The sequence below is a fragment of the Diceros bicornis genome, chromosome 5, assembly GCF_020826845.1.
Source record: "Diceros bicornis minor isolate mBicDic1 chromosome 5, mDicBic1.mat.cur, whole genome shotgun sequence".
Classification (NCBI taxonomy): Eukaryota; Metazoa; Chordata; class Mammalia; order Perissodactyla; family Rhinocerotidae; genus Diceros; species Diceros bicornis.
Window position 1 is genome coordinate 39,296,748 of NC_080744.1, and position 18,456 is coordinate 39,315,203.

An 18,456-nucleotide genomic window follows, 5' to 3' on the forward strand; every position below is an offset into this window, starting at 1 on the left:
AAAGGAGACGTGTTACAAAAGAAAGAAATTTTAAAAAGTGGGGCCAGCCTGGTGGCGTAGTGGTTAAGCTCCATTTTGGCGGCCTGGGGTTCGCAGGTTCGGATCCCAGGCGCAGGCCTACACACTGATTATCAAGCCTTGCTGTGGCAGGTGTCCCACATAAAAAGTAGAGGAAGATGGGCTCGGATGTTAGCCCAGGGCCAGTCTTCCTGAGCAAAAAGAGGAGGAGTGGCAACAGATGTTAGCTCAGGGCTAATCTTCCTCACAAAAAAAAAAAATTTTTTTTTTTAAAGAAAAATAAACGTTTTGGAACTAAGATATTGGGAAAGGAAGTCTGAGGTACTAAAGCTTTTAAAAAAGAAAAGAAATCTACTTGCAAAAACAGTGCAAGGGAGGCAGACTTAGACTGGCTCGCTGAGTTAAAAAATATAGATATTTACTGGGGAAAAAACATGAGATCACCAAAGTTATTGAGTTTACATTAGTCTGTCATGGTGGAAAAACAGCAATTTTCCAACATTATTATATCCACAAAGGTCATAACATTTTTTTGAATACTAGCATCACAGAAGTTAGGGGAAAAGTTGTTTAGTTAAGGAGTTCAAGCTTACAGAAAATGCTCAAGATTTCATTTATTTTGGAGATCGGAATTATAGAGAGTGACTCTTATTTTTTATCTCAAGATACGAAGTATTTTCTGCTATCTGTGGGATGTGACATTTATTCATAATGGTGGCAAGGCAGTGTCAGTTTTGCTTTCCCAGTGCTTTTTCAAGGTCACATAGGTAACAAGTGGTGCAGGCAGAATTTGAACCCAGAAGGTCTGGGTTCAAAGTTTTAAATCTCAGCTACTCTGCTACTAAAAATGGAGAGACAGGAATTCCAAAGGGAGAAGCAGAGTTTACAGGGGAATGTCAGTATAAAGTATGTTCTAGGTGTAGTAGTAAACCAGTGTGGTTGAAGGGCAGTATTTATGGTGGGAAATGATGGGAGATAAATGAAGGGGCTCTTTGGGACCACAATGTGGATTATCTTGAAAATCAGGACAATTAATGGATCCAAGGATGGATGAAAAGGTTTCATTCATTTTAAAAACATTGTACTGAAATAAAATTTCAGATACATAAAGGATCATTTTTTGAGATAAGAATGAGTGAACTTGCAGCGTTGTCATTTATCCATCCTTTACCAAGGTTATTTAGCATAAGCTGATCCTTATACCACATTCTTTTCAAAGGAGAGGATAAAGTCCTGTTTTAGAAATTCTACTCAAATTTTTACCTAGGATGGTTCTTTTAGAATGTTACCATTGCTTTTTATTGTGGTAAATACACATAACATAAAATTTACCAATTTAACCATTTTTAATCACAGTTGATTGGCATTAAGTACGTTCACAGTGTTGTGCATCACTTTCATCTGTCTCCTGAACTTTTTCATCTATGCAAACTGAAACTTTGTACCCATTAAGCAATAATTCCCCATTCTCTCCTCTTCTAGTCCCTGACAATCACCATTCTGCTTTCTGTCTCTATGAATTTGACTTTGCTCGGTACCTCTTATCAGTGGAATCATATAAAATATTTGTCTTTTTGTGACTGGCTTATTTCATTTAGCATAATGTCTTCAAGGTTCATCCGTATTGTAGCATGTGTTAGAATTTCCTTCCTTTTTAAGGCTGAATAATATTCCATTGCCTAAATATACCACATTTCGTTTCTTTCTCCGGCAGAGGACATTTGGGTTGTTTCTACCTTTTGGCTATTGTGAATAATGCTGTTACACACATTGGAGTAGAAGTATCTGTTTGAGTTGTGCTTTCAGTTCTTTTAGTTATATACCTAGAAGTGGAATTGCTAGATCATTTGGTAATTCTATGTTTAACTTTTTGAGGAATTACCATACTATTTTCTGCAGTGATTGTACCATTTTACATTTCCGCTGGCAATGCACAAGGGTTCTAATTTCTCCACTTCCTTGTCAAAACTTGTTAGTTTCTGGTTTTTTTTTTTAAATTATGGCCATCCTAATGGGTATGAAGTGGTATCTCATTGTGGTTTTGATTTGCTAGTGATGTGGAGAATGTTGTTTATGTCCTGATTGGCATTCTGCGTATCTTCTGTGGAGAAATGTCTCTTCAAGTCCTTTGCCTGTTTTTGAATTGGATTGTTTGTACCACAACTTTTTTTTTTTTTAAGGGCTGTCTTTTTTTTTTAAATAATTTTATTTGTTTATTCCACTCCCCCCCCCCCAAAGCCCCAGTAGATAGTTGTATGTCATAGCTGCACATCCTTCTAGTTGCTGTATGTGGGACGCGGCCTTAGCATGGCCGGAGAAGCGGTGCGTCAGTGCGCGCCCGGGATCCAAACCCGGGCTGCCAGCAGCGGAGCGCACGCACGCAACTGCCAAGCCACGGGGCCGGCCCTGTACTACAACTTTTTAAATCTAGTAAGTGTCTCAGTTGTCTTTTGGGTTGAACCACAGGTTCTTGATAATCCATCACTACCACTTACTTAATTTATAACATATTGATGCAAATTGTGGTAGGAAGGACTTTGTTAGGAGATTGATATTAACTAGTAAGTTATAATCTGGGAAATCACTTGATTGGGGATGACTGGCTCAGGTTGTTCACCTAGATATATTTTTCTATGGTGTGACCACCTTTATAAATTATCCAAATGTTGCATAATCTCTATCTGGAAGTTGAAAGTTGTCAACAGAACAGCTCTTTCTGTTCCTTGGTTTCTTTTGCAGGTAGGAACTATTCCTGTTTTGAGTTCTAGTTTTGACTAAGGGTGTGCTTAATAATGGTCACCTTGCATTTAACCTTGGCTTCTGTCCACTTTCTCTAATTCATTGATGCAGATGAATTTTAATGTTATTAGAGAAATCCTTCACTTGCTCATTTTAGCAATCCTGTAACCTCATCGGTCACTCCCATTGGTCACTCCGAATGGAAATATTTTCCAGTATGGTTCACCTGATAAAAAGGTGAGTAAAAAAAAGTAATACTTTTGTGTAAGATAGAATATTGAAGTTTTAATTTTTCTCTGGGAGAAAGACATCACAAATATCTTTAGAAACATGCAAACTCAAAGCAGTGAGCACTAAAAGGAAAGCACTAAATAATGTGTTAATAGGTGATTTTATTTTCTTTTTTTTGTGAGGAAGACTGGCTCTGAACTAACATCCATTGCCAATCCTCTTTTTGCTGAGGAATATTAGCTCTGAGCTAACATCTGAGCCCATTCTTCCTCCATTTTGTATATGGGATGCCACCACAGCATGGCTTGATGAGCCGTGCGTATGTGCCCACGCCCTGGATCCGAACCCGCGAACCCCGGGCCGCTGCTGAAGTGGAGTGTGGGAACTTAATCACTACGCCACCTGGCTGGCCCCAATAGGTAATTTTTAAATCTAAGGACTTCTTAAGGGTTGCCAAAGAGGTCTGTTAATCTGAGTAATTATGTACCTCCTGAGGAAGTGTGCAGTGACATTTGGTATCACTCTTTGGAATTAGCTAGAAGGAGTTTGTGTGTTCAATGCAGCATTCCTGCTGGCTTCCTGAAAGTGTTGGTTTATGTGACAGGCAGAATATGTGAGCCTAGCTTACAAACTTCAAAATGAAATCTAGATGGCAAGGAGGTGAGCTCCTTAAAGGACTTAGTCTTTTTCACTTTTGTATACTCTCTGCGTATCACAGAATCTGGCACCTAGCAGGCACTGAGGAAGCACTTGCGGAATGAAGGAATATGAGTGGACAATTGCTTTCATACATTTACCCAGTGAAGTAAAATGGCTTGTTCATTTTTGGTATCCCCTTTGCCAGGTTTTTAATTTGTCGCTTCCACTGTTCTGCTAAATCACTTAAACATTTTTCTAAATTCCAAAAATTTGTTGACATGTCCTTTCCTAATCTCTTTGTCACTTCTTTTTCTTCCTTTAATCTTCATTGTCATCTTTTTCCTTTTAAAACAGATTTTACTGTTGTTTTAGTGGCGATTAGGGAGGGAAAGAGAGAAACACATATGACTGGTCCACTATATTCACTTAACATTTTTTTTTTTTTTTTGGTGAGGAAGATTAGCCCTGAGCTAACTTCTGTTACCAATCCTCCTCTTTTTGCTGAGGAAGATTGGCCCTGGGCTAACATCCCTGCCCATCTTCCTCTACTTTACATGTGGGATGCCTGCCACAGCATGGCTTGATAAGCGGTGCGTATGTCCGTGCCCAGGATTGGAACCTGCGAACCCCGGGCCACCGAACTGGAGCATGTGAACTTAAGCACTGTGCCACGGGGCCAGCCCCAGTTAACAGTTAACATTTTTAATACAAGCATTTTTCTAGTTAACCAACATCTTTCTAAATGACTGCATAATATTTTATTGAGAGAACATACCTTAAACTTTTACTAGCCCCTATTGTTGGAAACTTGAGTGTTGCTATGCTGTTTAAATAAACCATGATGAAAATTTTGATGCATAAAACTTTTTCTAAATTACAGGTTATTTCCTTAGGAGCAATACTTAGATATATCCTCTGGGGCAGAGGATATGAACATTTAAAAAGCTATTAATTTTAAAAGTTATACATGTTCATTATCGAACATTTGAAGAATATAGGAATATTATACAGAAGAAAATTAAAATCAGCCATAATCCCACAATGCTATGATAATCACTGCTTTAACATTTTGGTGTATTCCTTTCTGGAGATATAACATATATTATCTGTCTATCTGTATATCTTCTTACACATTTTAAAAACCAATTGGAGTGTGTGTTAGAGCTCTTTCCAAAGAGGTTGTACTGTTTTATATTTCCTTGGACAAAGTATGTTGATTCACTGCACACTTGACAGGATTAGGTATCATGCATTCATTCATCATTCATTCAATAAATAAATGTTTATTTAGAGTGAAACTCTTGTCTCAATGCCTATGATTAACCTCCTCCCATTTCTTCTTGAATTCATTTAGGCTTTTGCCTCTCTGCTCTTCTAGAATTATACCTTGTGACCATCTATCTCCACATTCTAAATCCAGTGATCATTCCTCATTTTACATGATCTGTCAGCAGCTTTGCCACAGTTGATTACTTCCTTGTTCTTGAAACCGTTTTTCTGCTTGCTTCCAGGATATCATATTCTTCTAGTTCTCCTTCTATCTCAGGGTCTCTCCTTAGTTTGTGCTAGTTCCTCTTAACCTTCCTACTTCTTAATGTTAGAATGCTCCAGGGCTCACACTTTGGTCATAATCTTTAAAAAAATCTTTGTTTATTCCTTTGGCTCATTTAGTCTCTTACCCTAATGACTTGCAAATTTATGTCTCCAGCTTTAGCCTTTTTCTGAAATCCGGACTCATATTCGGTTACCTACCCTACATCTCCAGTTGGGTGTCTTAACAGCATTTCAAATTTGACCTGTCCAAAACTGAGCCCTGATCTCTTGCTGTCCGCAAACCTCCACCCCCTGGGAGTGAGCAGTCATGCAGTAGTCATTAATTGTCTATGTGAGTAGCTACAGAAGTGGCTCAGAATCAGAGGACATTTGGGCCTTGTGGTTTGGCATACTTAGCAAAGATGTGGGGAGATACTCAGGGCCTGTGGTGAACATTAAATGATCTGCTTCCTCCTCTCCTCATTACCTCTCTGATCTCATTTTCTATTATTGTTCCCCTCTATCACTTCTCTTTAGCCCTGATGTCTCCTTGCTATCCCTCACATGTTCTGGGAAAGCTCCCACCTGAGGGCCTTTGCCTGGAATATTCTTCTCCGAGATATGGTTTATTCCCTCACCTCTTCTAAGTCTTTGCTTAGACTTGCTTAGACTTTGCTTAGACTTACCCTGTGGCATAGTGGTTAAGTTCAGCTTGCTCTGCTTCAGCAGCCTGGGTTCAGTTCCTGGGTGTGGACCTACATTACTCGTTGGCGGCCATGCTGTGGGGGCGACCCACATACAAAATAGAAGAAGATCGGCATAGATGTTACCTCACGGTGAATCTTCCTCAAGCAAAAAGAGGAAGATTGGCAACGGATGTTAGCTCAGGGTGAATCTTCCTCAGCAAAATAAACAAACAAACAAATAAATAAATAAATGTCATCTTTTCTGTGAGGCTTTAACTACACTATTTAAACTTGTAACCCTTCCCAACACTACTAGTCTCCCTTTCCTGCATTCCTTCCATAGCGCTCATTACCATGTAACATATTAACTATTTTACTTATTTAGTTTGTTTGTCTCTCCCTACACCCCTAGGTTAGAATCCTGTATGAGTTTCAAGGAGACAGTGATTTTTATCTGTTTTGTTCACTGCTGTATCCTCTAGCACCTAGAAGAGTGCCTGACATGTGGTAAGGGGGACTCTGAGTGTTAAGAACAGATCCTGGGCCGGCCCCATGGCTTAGCGGTTAAGTGCATGCGCTCCACTACTGGCGGCCCGGGTTCGGATCCCGGGTGAGCACCGATGCACTGCTTGTCCCGCCATGCTGAGGCCGCGTCCCACATACAGCAACTAGAAGGATGTGCAACTATGACATACAACTGTCCACTGGGGCTTTAGGGGGAAAAAAAAAAAGAGGAGGATTGGCAATAGATGTTAGCTCAGAGCCTGTCTTCCTCAGCAAGAAGAGGAGGATTAGCATGGATGTTAGCTCAGGGCTGATCTTCCTCACAAAAAAATAAAAAATAAATAAAAACTGTTAAAAAAAAAAAACTTAAAAAAAAAAAAAAGATCCTAATGGTATTTAAAAAGCTAATGCAACAATACCTTTCCAACCTGGGCCCGGCAGAATGGCTCCTGCAAAGAAGGGTCGTGAGAAGAAGAAAGGCTATTCTGCCATCAACGAGGTGGTGACCAGAGAATACACCATCACCATTCATAAGCACATCCATGGAATGGGCTTCAAGAAGCGTGTCCTTCCGGCAATCAGAGAGATCCGGAAATTTGCCATGAAGGAGATGGGAACTACAGATGTGTGAATTGACACCAGGCTCAACAAAGCTGTCTAGGCCAAAGGAGTAAGGAATGTCCTGTATCATATCCATTTGTGTTTGTCCAGAAAACATAATGAGAATGAAGATTCACCAAACAAGCTTTATACATTGGTTATCTATGCACCTGTCACCACTTTGAAAATCTACACAGTGTGGGTGATAACTAACTGCTGATTGTCAAAGTTATAAAACTGCAAAAAAAAAACCCCCAAAACAACACTAATGCAATCTTAGAACATGAATAGAAATATATCTAGAATAGTAATTTTTTTTTTTTGTGAGGAAGATTAGCCCTGAGCCAACATCAGATGCCCATCCTCCTCTTTTTGCTGAGGAAGATTGGCCCTGGGCTAACATCTGTGCCCATCTTCCTCTACTTTATATGGGACGCCGCCACAGCATGGCTTGACAAGTGGTGCATCAGTGCACGACTGGGATCCAAACCTTCCAACCCTGGGGTGCTGAAGCAGAGTGCGCGCACTTAACTGCTACGCTACCGGGCCGGCCCCTAGAATAGTAGTTCTTAATTTGGAGGGCTCAAGGACAGCTTTAAAAATTTTGTGAAAGCTATATGGATTGCCTTATTATTAAAAAATAGTTAATAGGCCTGAATTGAACTTTAATTGCTAGTAATGTTGAACATTTTCAATGGTTTTTAAAAATAATTCACTTTCTTTTGTAAATTTCCTGATTTTTCTATTTATTTATCAAGTTATATATTTATGGGTATGTGTATAATAAATATATGTATGTATATTTTCTTTCTGTTTTCCATGTTGTGCGTCTTAGTTTACAGAACTTGAAAATTTTTGTGCAGTCAAATCCGTGTTTTCATTGTGATTTGTTTCTAAGCTTAGAAAATGGTCCCATCTTCCTCTTCTCCTCTTTCCTGCCCAGAGATGTGATAAATATTCACTTTTGTTTTGTTCTGGCTTCTTCTAAAAAGAATGAAAGGGTGTGTAGAGACCATAGAGTTTAGGAAATCATAGGCATATGGTTGGTAACTGAGAGCATGGGTGTGGGGGAGATTGTTTAGGGAGAGTGGTTAGCTGAAGAGAGAAAAGGAGGGGGCAGCTCTTCAGAGGACCAACATGTAGGTAATTTGCAAAGGAAGAGAGTTAATTAAAGGAGACTAAGAAGGAAGTCAGTGGTAGGAGAGTAAGGAGAGAGGGACATAGCAGAGCCCAGGAGTGAATCAAGTTTTAGGAAAGGTAGAGTGGTCAAGGTTGTCAAATACTTTAGGACAAAGACTGAAAACTTAAGGATAAGAACTGAAGAGTGGTTATTGGATTTGGCCACTAAGAATTCATTTGTGACCTTTAATAAGGAACGTTTTAGTGCAGAGATTAAAGTGCAGTACAAGTGCCTACAGTTGTAGACTTTTAAGAGTTTTTGGCAGGGAAGGGATGGTAAGAGAGTGGGTCACAGATTGTGGGATAGGTAGAGTTGAGGAAATGGGTTTTTTAAGGAAAGGAAGAGATGAGCATATTTATAGAAAGAGGAGATATAGTTAGAGGAAAGGGAGATATTGTGGATGGGACAAAGGAGTTAATTGAAGGTTCTGCAGGAGGTTGGGAGTTCTAGGCTTAAGAGTCTGGGCAGGATTAGTTTTAGAAAGGAGAGATACCTATTCCTTTAAGATAGATAGAAGGAGGTAAGAATGGTTGAGGATGTAGGAGTAGGAGAGAGAAAATTTGGAGCTGATTGTGTCTGATCACCACTTTTTAGGTATGTGATTTATAATCAATGAACAATTTAGGCTTTAGTTTTCTTACTATAAAAGAATATAAATTCTTGCCTTGTCTGTTTCATATACTTGACGTGAGTTAAAAATAAAACAAATATTTGTTAAAATGCTTTAGAAACTTAAAATGCTATACAAATCTATAGCCTATTGTTAGTAGTGAAGTGTTTGAGACAGTCATTTGCTTTGTATAGGGTATATAAAACTTACTAAATCAAAAGGCTTCAATCAGCAAGAAGGTGCAAAGGATTCTAGTGTTTTAGGACCATAATGTTTGGAAGTCTTAGGTCTCTGAGTCTTTATCTTGTAGCTGGAAATGTTTCTTTACAAGTCAGGAATGTGTTTTAATAAGTATGGCTGTGGACATTAGCACCTGAAATCATTTAAAACGTTGATGGTGGGAATAATTAAGGGAAAATATGTGGAAAGAAATCTGCTAAGAAACAAAGTTAAGTGAATTTTCAGTGGTTTAAATTCGGCATGAGATGGCAGGAATTGTACATTCTCATGTGTGTCTTCTGCTAGGTCACTTCTCGTAACTTTTGAAAAACGAAACTTCAAGTTTATTTATGAACTCTTAAGTATTTGGTGCTTCAGACTGATTTATGTTTAGCTCTTTTCCACTTTATATGTGTCCTCATGACACATAAGAATAGTTTTTATCATATGTAGGGAGTCTATCACATAGTATTTAGTAAAAAAAATAGGTTTGCATTGTGTTTTTCTTAGCACTCTAGATTCTTTTAGCATTTCCATTAGTTTCCCCTTGCTTATCATCATTCCTGGGTTTCTGTTTATGATTTCTGGGTGCTGAGGATGACTGGAGAAAAATCACGTAATTGAGCTGATTGTTCCACTGCTGGTACTGCTGCTTAGTCTAATTTGGCCCTTGATGTTGTAGTTAATTACCATGAATGTTTCGTGGGATATTGACTCTTACTCATTTTCCAGACAGAGAAATGCATGATATTGTTCCATTTTGTACCCTTATTCATTTATTCAAGTATATTTGAGTTTCTACTATGTGCTGGCCAATATGCTAATGAGTAGAAAATTTTAAGAAAGAGACAGTAGCAGTGTCAAATAGAGTACATTGGTATAGAAAAGTAAAGACAGGAATAATTTTCCTTTGATTTGGTGATTAAGAAGTCATTGTGATCTTAAGAGCAGTTTCAGTAGGGGGTTAAGGATGGAATCCCCCTTACAGTTGGTAGAAGAGTAAATGGCAGGTGATAAAGGAGGAGGAGAAGAAGAGAATAGAGAAAGGAGAGGGGGAGGGAGCAAGGGAGTGAGAGGGGAAATAGAGGAGAAGTGAGAGGAGAAGAAGGGGGAAGGAAGAGAGGGAGAGTTGGGGGAAAGAGGAAGTGGGGAGAGGGAAGGAGAGAGAGAAAAAGAGAATAACTTTTGTTTGAGAAGGCTTGCTGAGAAGAGGAAGAAGAGACTGGTTGGGAGCCAGGAAGGACTTTCTTTTTAGGATAAGACTTGACCTTGTATGTGTGCTGAGGGGAAAGGTGCTAATAGGGAAGGAAAGGTTGAAGATTCAAAATATGGTATGGCTGATAGAGCGAGGTGTTGAAGAAGGTAGGAAGGGAATGGGAGTCATGGTATGGGTCAAGGGTACAGGTGGATGGGCTGACTTTGAACAAGAGGATGGACACCTAATTTTCTAGGATGGAAATAAAAATAGATAAGGAGAGGTATGAATATGGATAAGATTATAGGTAGGGGTATGGGGGTGGAGGGAGGGCATGCCTGATAACGTATGTATCTCTATAAGATCGGAAGCAAGGTTGTTGGTTGAGAGCGGATGGCCTGGGCAAGGGATGACTGGGGGGCTGGAATTGAGAAAATGATTGAGAGTTGTTGAGAATGGAAGAGGGAATTTATCAAACTTATTTTAAAGGACTAAGGTTGGAGACTTTATAGTGGTATCAGTGTATCTAGTGTGGTTTTCTCTAGCATAGCTCAGTTCCTAGAAACAGTATTGACCTGGAGCTGTAGTTTTGTGGTCAGGTTCAGAGAAAGGGGCACAAATCTGAAGTTGCTGTTAAGAGATTTTGATGTCCAACCATAGGGTCTAGGTTGAGGGGAATCAGGATTTGAGGGGCAGGAGGTTTCTCTAAAGTCATAGAGTAATTTAATTATTTAGAGTAAGATTTTTGTGAGCTAGTAGAGTAATCAAGGAGGAGCAGGTTCAAATGATGACAAGATTCAGAGTAAAGAACTGAAGAATAGGTGCCTAAAATAGAGTTAAGCTAAAAATCTTTGAACTAAAGAGGTCTGTGATTTCTAATGTACAGTAATTAGATGGGTCATCTTCATGGACATTGAAATCTCCCAGGATTATGATAGGAGATTACATAGAAAAGATGACTCTGGACTAGGCTCCCAGGTCTTCAGTGAATGAGGAGGTACAACTAAGGGATCAGAAAATGCTAGTGATGAGGAGAAGATATATCTTGAAGATGAAGTCATAAAAGAGGATGATCATGATCTGGAAGCTGCAGTAGAAAGGCACCTGAATGCTAATCACTTCTGGCTCTGTGGAGGTATGGATTGCAGTACAGAGAGAGGACTGTGAGAAAATCGTTAGGGGAGAGCCAGGTTTAAGTCAAGGTAAAGTAGAAGGAGCCTTGTTCAAAAAGATTGAGGGTGCCTGGGGTTTGGTAACAAGAGAATGATTATTCTCTTGGGCATAATATGGAAAAGATTTGGGCAGTGACAGTGTGGAAGAAAGCAGGGCTGAGGACGTTCAGACAAGGAAGGTAGATCATAGTGGGGATATTATTGCCTTTGTATATTGGAAGTTATTGATTGGACTCAATTGTCTGAACTTTGACACAAGTTATTTTGGTATTGAAACTGGTTTAAAGTCCCAGATAGTATGTGACATGATCTCGTAGAGATGGTTAAGGCTGTTTCTAAAGTTAATGGCAACGGCAAAAAAGGCTGTATTCTGGGTGAGAAATTGATATCCTCAGCAGAGTTGAAGTTCCTTGTTAGGTAAAGGCTAATCTTCCCAAAAAAGAAATCCCGGAAAGATCTACAATCTCCTTCATTTTATAAAATGTGGAAACAGACCTAGAGAAATTAATTGATGTCCAAGGTTGTATAGCCAATCAGTTAGAGATAATGTTTTAACCCAGGGGTTGGCAAACTGTTTCTGCAGAGGGCCAGATAGTAAATATTTTAGGCTTTGTGGGCCAAGAGGCAAAATAGAGTATTATGTAGCTACTTATATAACAAGAGAAAAAACAAATTTCCGCAAATTTTTTATTAATGAAATTCAAAATATAATAACAATTGAGTACTTTTTTTGGTAATACATGTCTACTGATGAGAAGAATGGATTTCTTTTTTTGAAAGATAACATTTTGGTTAGTTGAGATTCAAAGTTAGTATTGCTTAGCATCAAAATTGATTGCAAATGTTCATCTGTTGTTGCTGATCTGTTTGAGGTTTTGCGTATTTCATCTTTGAAAATGTCTTTTACACAGACAGTTACTGCCAAATAATGATATCAGTCCACAAGCATATGTTTCTAATTGAGTGTGTTCATTGCTTGGAAGGCATTTATAGAATTCTGTTAGGTTTTTCTCCTATACTTGTGTTTTAATATTAGTTTCAGATTAATCACTTCCAATTTAAGGCTAGATGGAAAGTCCTCCATCGCTTAGATAAATGGATTTTGAAATAGGGGAATACCCTTCCATTTGTACCGAGGTCTGAAAAACACTGCTGGAACTGTAGTTTGTACTTGGAAAATATATCTACTACAAATTTGTGTAGTAACGGACATCTTTTTTGTGTGTGTGTGAGAGGAAGATTGGCCCTGAGCTAAGATCTGTTGGCAATATTCCTCTTTTTGATTGAGGAAGATTGTTCTTGAGCTAATGTCTGTGCCAATCTTCCTCTATTTTTTGTACGTGGGATGTGGCCACAGCATGGCTTGACGAGCGGTGTGTCGGTCTGCGCCCGGGATCTGAACCCGTGAACTCCGGGCCGCTGAAGTGGAGCACCTGAACTTAACCACTACCCTGCTGGGCTGGCCCCAGACATCTTTTTTTTTTTTCCCCATCACTTTTTTTCCTTTCAGTTTTGTTGAGCTATAGTTGACATACAGCACTGTATAAGTTTAAGGTGTACAGCGTAATGACTTGACTTACATATACGGTGAAGTGATTACCACAATAAGTTTAGTTAACATCTATCATCTCATATAGATACCAAAAAATAAAAAGAAAACGTGTTTTTTTCCTCATGATAAGAATTTTTAGGATTTACTCTCTTAGCAACTTTCAAATATGTGTTAACTATACTCATCATGTTATATGTCTCCAGTACGTATTTATCTTATAACTGGAAGTTTGTACCTTTTGACCACTTTCATCCAGTCCTCCCACCCCCCAGCCCCTGCCTCTGGTAACCACAATTATGATCTCTTTTTCTGTGAGGTTTTTTCTCCCAGATTCCACATGAAAGTGAGATCATACAGTATTTGTCTTTTCTGTCTGACTTATTTCACTTAGCATAATGCCCTCAAGGTCCATCCATGTTGTCATATATACACACCACATTTTCTTTATCCATTCATCTGTTTATGGACACTTAGGTAGATCCATGTCTTGGCCATTGTCAATAATGCTGCAGTGAATGTGGGGGTGCACATATCTCTTTGACACAGTGATTTCATTTCCTTCGGAGATACCCAGAAGTGAAATTGCTGGATCATGTGGTAGTTCTATTTTTAATTTTTTGAGGAGCTGCCATACTGTTTCCATAGTGGCTGTACCAATTTATAATCTCACTAATAGTGCACAAGGATTCCCTTTTTCTCCACATCCTTGCTAGCATTTGTTATCTCTTGTCTTTTTTTTTGGTGAGGAAGATTGGCCCTGAGCTAACATCTGTGCCAATCTTGCTCTATTTTGTATGTGGGTCGCCGCCACAGCATGGCTTGATGAGCGGTATAAGTACGTGCCTGGGATCCAAACCCGTGAACATGGGCCACCAAGAGGAATGCGCCAAACTTAACTGCTCTGCCACTAGGCTGGCTGCATTATCTCTTGTCTTTTTGATGATAGCCATTCTGACAGGCATGAGGTGATATCTCTTGGGGAATGGACATCTGCATATTGTTTTAACTCTTGACAGCATGGGTTGTGTATGCAGCTTGACATTACTTGTGATTCAAACCACATTAGTTTTCATTGAAATGACTTTGTTGCAGTTTAAGTTTTGCATATAATCACTGTTTTTCCTTTTGATTTTTAGGTTGGATTCATTGAGAAACATTATCAAGTCTGTAAGAAAAGCTAATTTCCAAAGCTATTCAGTGTTCAGTAATAGTGATTGAAGGTGGTTCTTCTCATTCAGAAAAATTTCAGCTTGAAAAAATTGCAGTAAACTTTACCACTGCTAAGTCTGCTGACTTCTTAATGGTAGGGCAAATAAGGATATTCACCGTCTGTTTCTGACAAAAATTCATGGAATCAAGATGATTAAGTCCATGAGAGTGAAGTTAACCATTGACACTACTGGTTGAATAACACATGATAGATTCAGATATTTTCTGCGGAGTATCTTCTGATGAATAATGCAGTGAATAACTGAAGCCTTTAAACATCTTAAATTTTCACAAGCTTTGTAAATTTGTCCTGTTAAGCCTTTTTCTGCCCACATGTATTTTTACCATCATCAGTTGTAACACATCTTAACAGATTCCACATCAGGTTGCACTGAATTAGTGTTTTCCCAGCTTCTTTGAAAATATTCTTGCCTATTGTTCCATGCAGATTATTCATAACAGGCTAATTATTTAGTCACTTCAAATTTGTATTGACTCCTCAAATAAACAAGAGTAACTGACAAGTATTGGTAACATCTGTTGACTCATGAAGAGCCAAGGAAAACACTCAAAATTATTTGCCTTGATATTGTGTAATTATTTTATTGATATTGCTACCAATGTCTTCAACTCTTTGAGCTACTATTCTTGCCGAAAGGCTTAGAATCTTAAATAAAGTTATTTTCCTTAGACATGTTTCTTTGGCTGCTACAGTCAAACATGATTTAATTAACCCACCATTGATAAAAGGCTTTCCTTGCTCAGCTAACAAATGAATCACTCAGAAGCTTACTTTGGTTGCATCCTTATTTTTATTTTTGTGAAGAAATTCAGCTGTGATGAGAACTTCTATTTAAATTTTCTAATTTTTCTGACTGTTTTCCTATGAGTTGGAAATATTGTGATGAATGCTTAGTCTGGTAATGTTGATGTATAGTGTATTCTTTCAGCACAGCTGTAGTGTCATTGCATAATAAACATAATGCTTTGCCATCTAATTTGATAACAAGATTATCTACACTGTATCTTAACAGCATGATATTTGAGGCCCACTTTTATCTTCTTTTCTTGTTTTGACGTGAAAGGTATGCATTGGTAATAAAAAATAAAATGTATGGCAATAAGTGTAGTACTCGAAAAGCTGTCAAGTTATAACTGCATCACGTGATTTGTAGTGCTTCTGAGCAGCACTGCAAAACCATTAGAGTGCCATATATGATCTATTGTGAATACTGAAGTCTGCCATTGTAAAAGCAGCCATAGACAATATGTAAACAAGTTTGGCAGTGTTTTAATAAAGCTTTATTTATGGACACTTAAAATGGAATTGTATATAACTTTCATATCATGAAACATTCCTCTTTGGATTTTTTTTCAACCATTTAAAAATGTAAAAATCTGCGGCTGGCCTGGTGGTGTAGTGGTTAAGTTCACGTGCTCCAATTTGGTGGCCTGGAGATCGCAGGTTCAGATCCTGGGCACAGACCTACACACTGCTCATCAAGCTGTGCCGTGGTGGCATCCCACATACAAAATAGAGGAGGATTGGCACAGATGTTAGTTCAGGGCTAATCTTCCTCAAGCAAAAAGAGGAAGATTGACAACAGATGTTAGCACAGGGTGAAACTTCCTCACCCCCCCAAAAAAAGTAAAAACCATTTTTAGCTCTTGGGCTACACAAAAACAGGCAGAGGGCCCTAGCTGGCCTGTGAGCTGTAATAGTTTGCGAACTTCTTCCTTAACCCAAAAGAATAAGTCTACTGGGAGGAAAATCATGCTTGATGGAGGCAGATCTGTGAGAGAAATCATTCTGGATGACATTTTGATAACTCTTAAATCATATTATTTAGACTGGTTTATGTCAGGATTGATATCATCTCAGAAGAAGAGAAAAAGTAAAAAAAAAAAGAGACAGAGATTGAAAGCTTATGTAGTTTGGTTTTTACTTACTTATTTAAAGAAAGACTTGTACAATTTTTTTTATTGATGTTTTAATAGTTTATAACATTGTGAAATTTTGGGTTGTACATTTTTATTTGTCCATCACCATATATATGTCTCCCTTCACCCCTTGTGCCCACCCCCCACCCCCATTGCCCCTGGTAACCACAATACAGTTTTCTCTGTCCATGTGTTGGTTTATATTCCGCATATGAGTGAGATCATACAGTGTTTGTCTTCCTCTTTCGGGCTTACTTCACTTAACATAATACCCTCCAGGCCCATCCATGTTGTTGCAGATGGGACGATTTTGTCTTTTTTTATGGCTGAGTAGTATTCCATTGTATATATATACCACATCTTCTTGATCCAATCATCAGTTGAGGGACACTTAGGTTGCTTCCACTTCTTGGCTATAGTGAATAATGCTGCAGTGAACATAGGAGTGCACAAGCCTCTTTGGATTGTTGATTTCAGGTTCGTTGGCTAGATTCCCAGTAGTGGGACAGCTGGATCATAGTACAGTTTTCTTTTTTGTGTGTAATACCTGAAGAGCTCTTAGACTTCTGAGTTTCTAATCTTATGTCTTTTATGTGAAAAAAATATATGACTATGAACTTTGTTTCCCCATAGGAAAAATGTGTTTATTAAGACTTTTGACCTAGTAAGTAGTAAATTTAGAATAATTAAAAAAAAATGGAATGTACTGCTCTTTGATTTGAAATTTTAATCTTGGCTGATTTTGCATAGGATAAGAAATAATAACAGAAAGTTTTTGTTTTTGTAACTTTTTGTTTCTACAAGTCCCAACAAATTATGAGGTTGTAGGAAGCTTTGACAGAGTGCTATGAAATTGTAAGTAGGTGGAGTTTATCCCCAGAAATGATTCAGGAAGCTAGGTCTACTCTTACTATAGATATGGTACAAAATCCTTTATTAGGACTGAGTGAAAACCACATAATCCTATGTTCCTCCCTGTTGTGTGTGTGTATGTGGTTGTGATCGTTCATTCTTTATTGTTAATTTTTAAAAATGGATTTTTGACAAAAAGGCTATTATAGCTTAATTGATAGAGGTGGATTAAATTAAACAAATCAGCAATACCTTCTTGAAAAGATAAGAATCAATACAAATGTGAGTTTGTTTTTATGAATTTAGCTGTGTAAATGGAAGTGATTTTTGATATTTTATTGCTTTTTTGGTAATAAACTTAGCATTTATATGGAAGTTTCTATTTCCAGAACACTTTATGGTGATTTGAAAAAATTCTTGATTTTCTTAAAAGACATTTTAAAGTAAGTGGGAGAATGTAGAATAGGGGAAAACAACCTTAATATTCAGAATGAATATAAAAGACTTACATTTAGGATTTTGAGACAGTTATTTAAAGTACTCATTTTCTTGTGTATTGTAGAAAAATATTTAATTAAATACATGTACATCGTGTGATACAAGTAAAAGACACAATTCCTGCTTTGTAGATTAATTTAGAGTGGTGATTTTTGAAGAATCTTAACTTTTAAATCCATTGCTCTAAGTTTTCTAAGAAAGTGCAAATCTACTTTTTTGACTGATCTTTTAAAAAGTTTTGTTTTATGTAGTTGCTTTAAAAGTAATATAATAAATGATTAATATTTTATTTTTAAAGTTATAATTGATTTGTTAAGAATTAAGCAGTGGGGGCTGGCCCGGTGGTGCAGTGGTTAAGTTCGAATGCTCCACTTTGGTGGCCCGGGGTGTGCAGGTTCAGATCTGGGGCATGGATCTACGCACTGCTCATCAGGCCATGCTGTGGCAGGCGTCCCACATATAAAGTAGAGGAAGATGGGCACGGATGTTAGCCCAGGGCCAGTCTTCCTCAGCAAAAAGAGGAGGATTGGCAATGGATGTTAGCTCAGGGCTGATCTTCCTCACAAAAAAAAAAAAAAGAATTAAACAATGGCTAACAGTTATTGAATGATTATACATGTGTTCTTCTCTGTGGCATATGCACCATTCTCTGTACTTTACGTTTATTTATATCTCATTTAATGCTCTTAACAGCTCTTTGAGGTAGGAATTGTTATATTATTTCCATTTTAAAGATGAGGAAACTGAGGCACAAAGAAATTAAATAATTTACCTAAGTTACATAATCGGGAAATGGTAGAGTTGGGATTTACTGTGACTCCAGAATCTTTGTTCTTAACTACTTTATGGAACTGCTTTGATCTGTCTGCTGTTGTCTTTCTCTCTCAGGGTTTAATCCCTTAAATCGTGCATTTTTAGAGCCTACACTTCATAAATCCTACTCTCAGAGGAACCATTACTCTTTGGGGTCTTGGTGTTTCTTCTATTCTTGCTGAATCTTACCTGCCTACCCTCCCATCTCTTTTCCCCTTCTTCCAGTGGTGAGACATGGTATAAATAAAACTAGTAAAGTAGGGAA

At 38.1% G+C, this 18,456-nt stretch overlaps 1 protein-coding gene and 1 pseudogene across 1 annotated transcript in view; both read left to right on the top strand.

Moving 5' to 3' along the window:
* Positions 1-18,456, top strand: part of MGA (MAX dimerization protein MGA) — a 156,877-nt gene that overhangs the window by 21,880 nt on the left and 116,541 nt on the right. The gene's annotated exons all lie outside the window — the stretch shown is intronic.
* On the top strand, positions 6,793-7,170 carry LOC131405567 (large ribosomal subunit protein eL31-like; annotated as a pseudogene).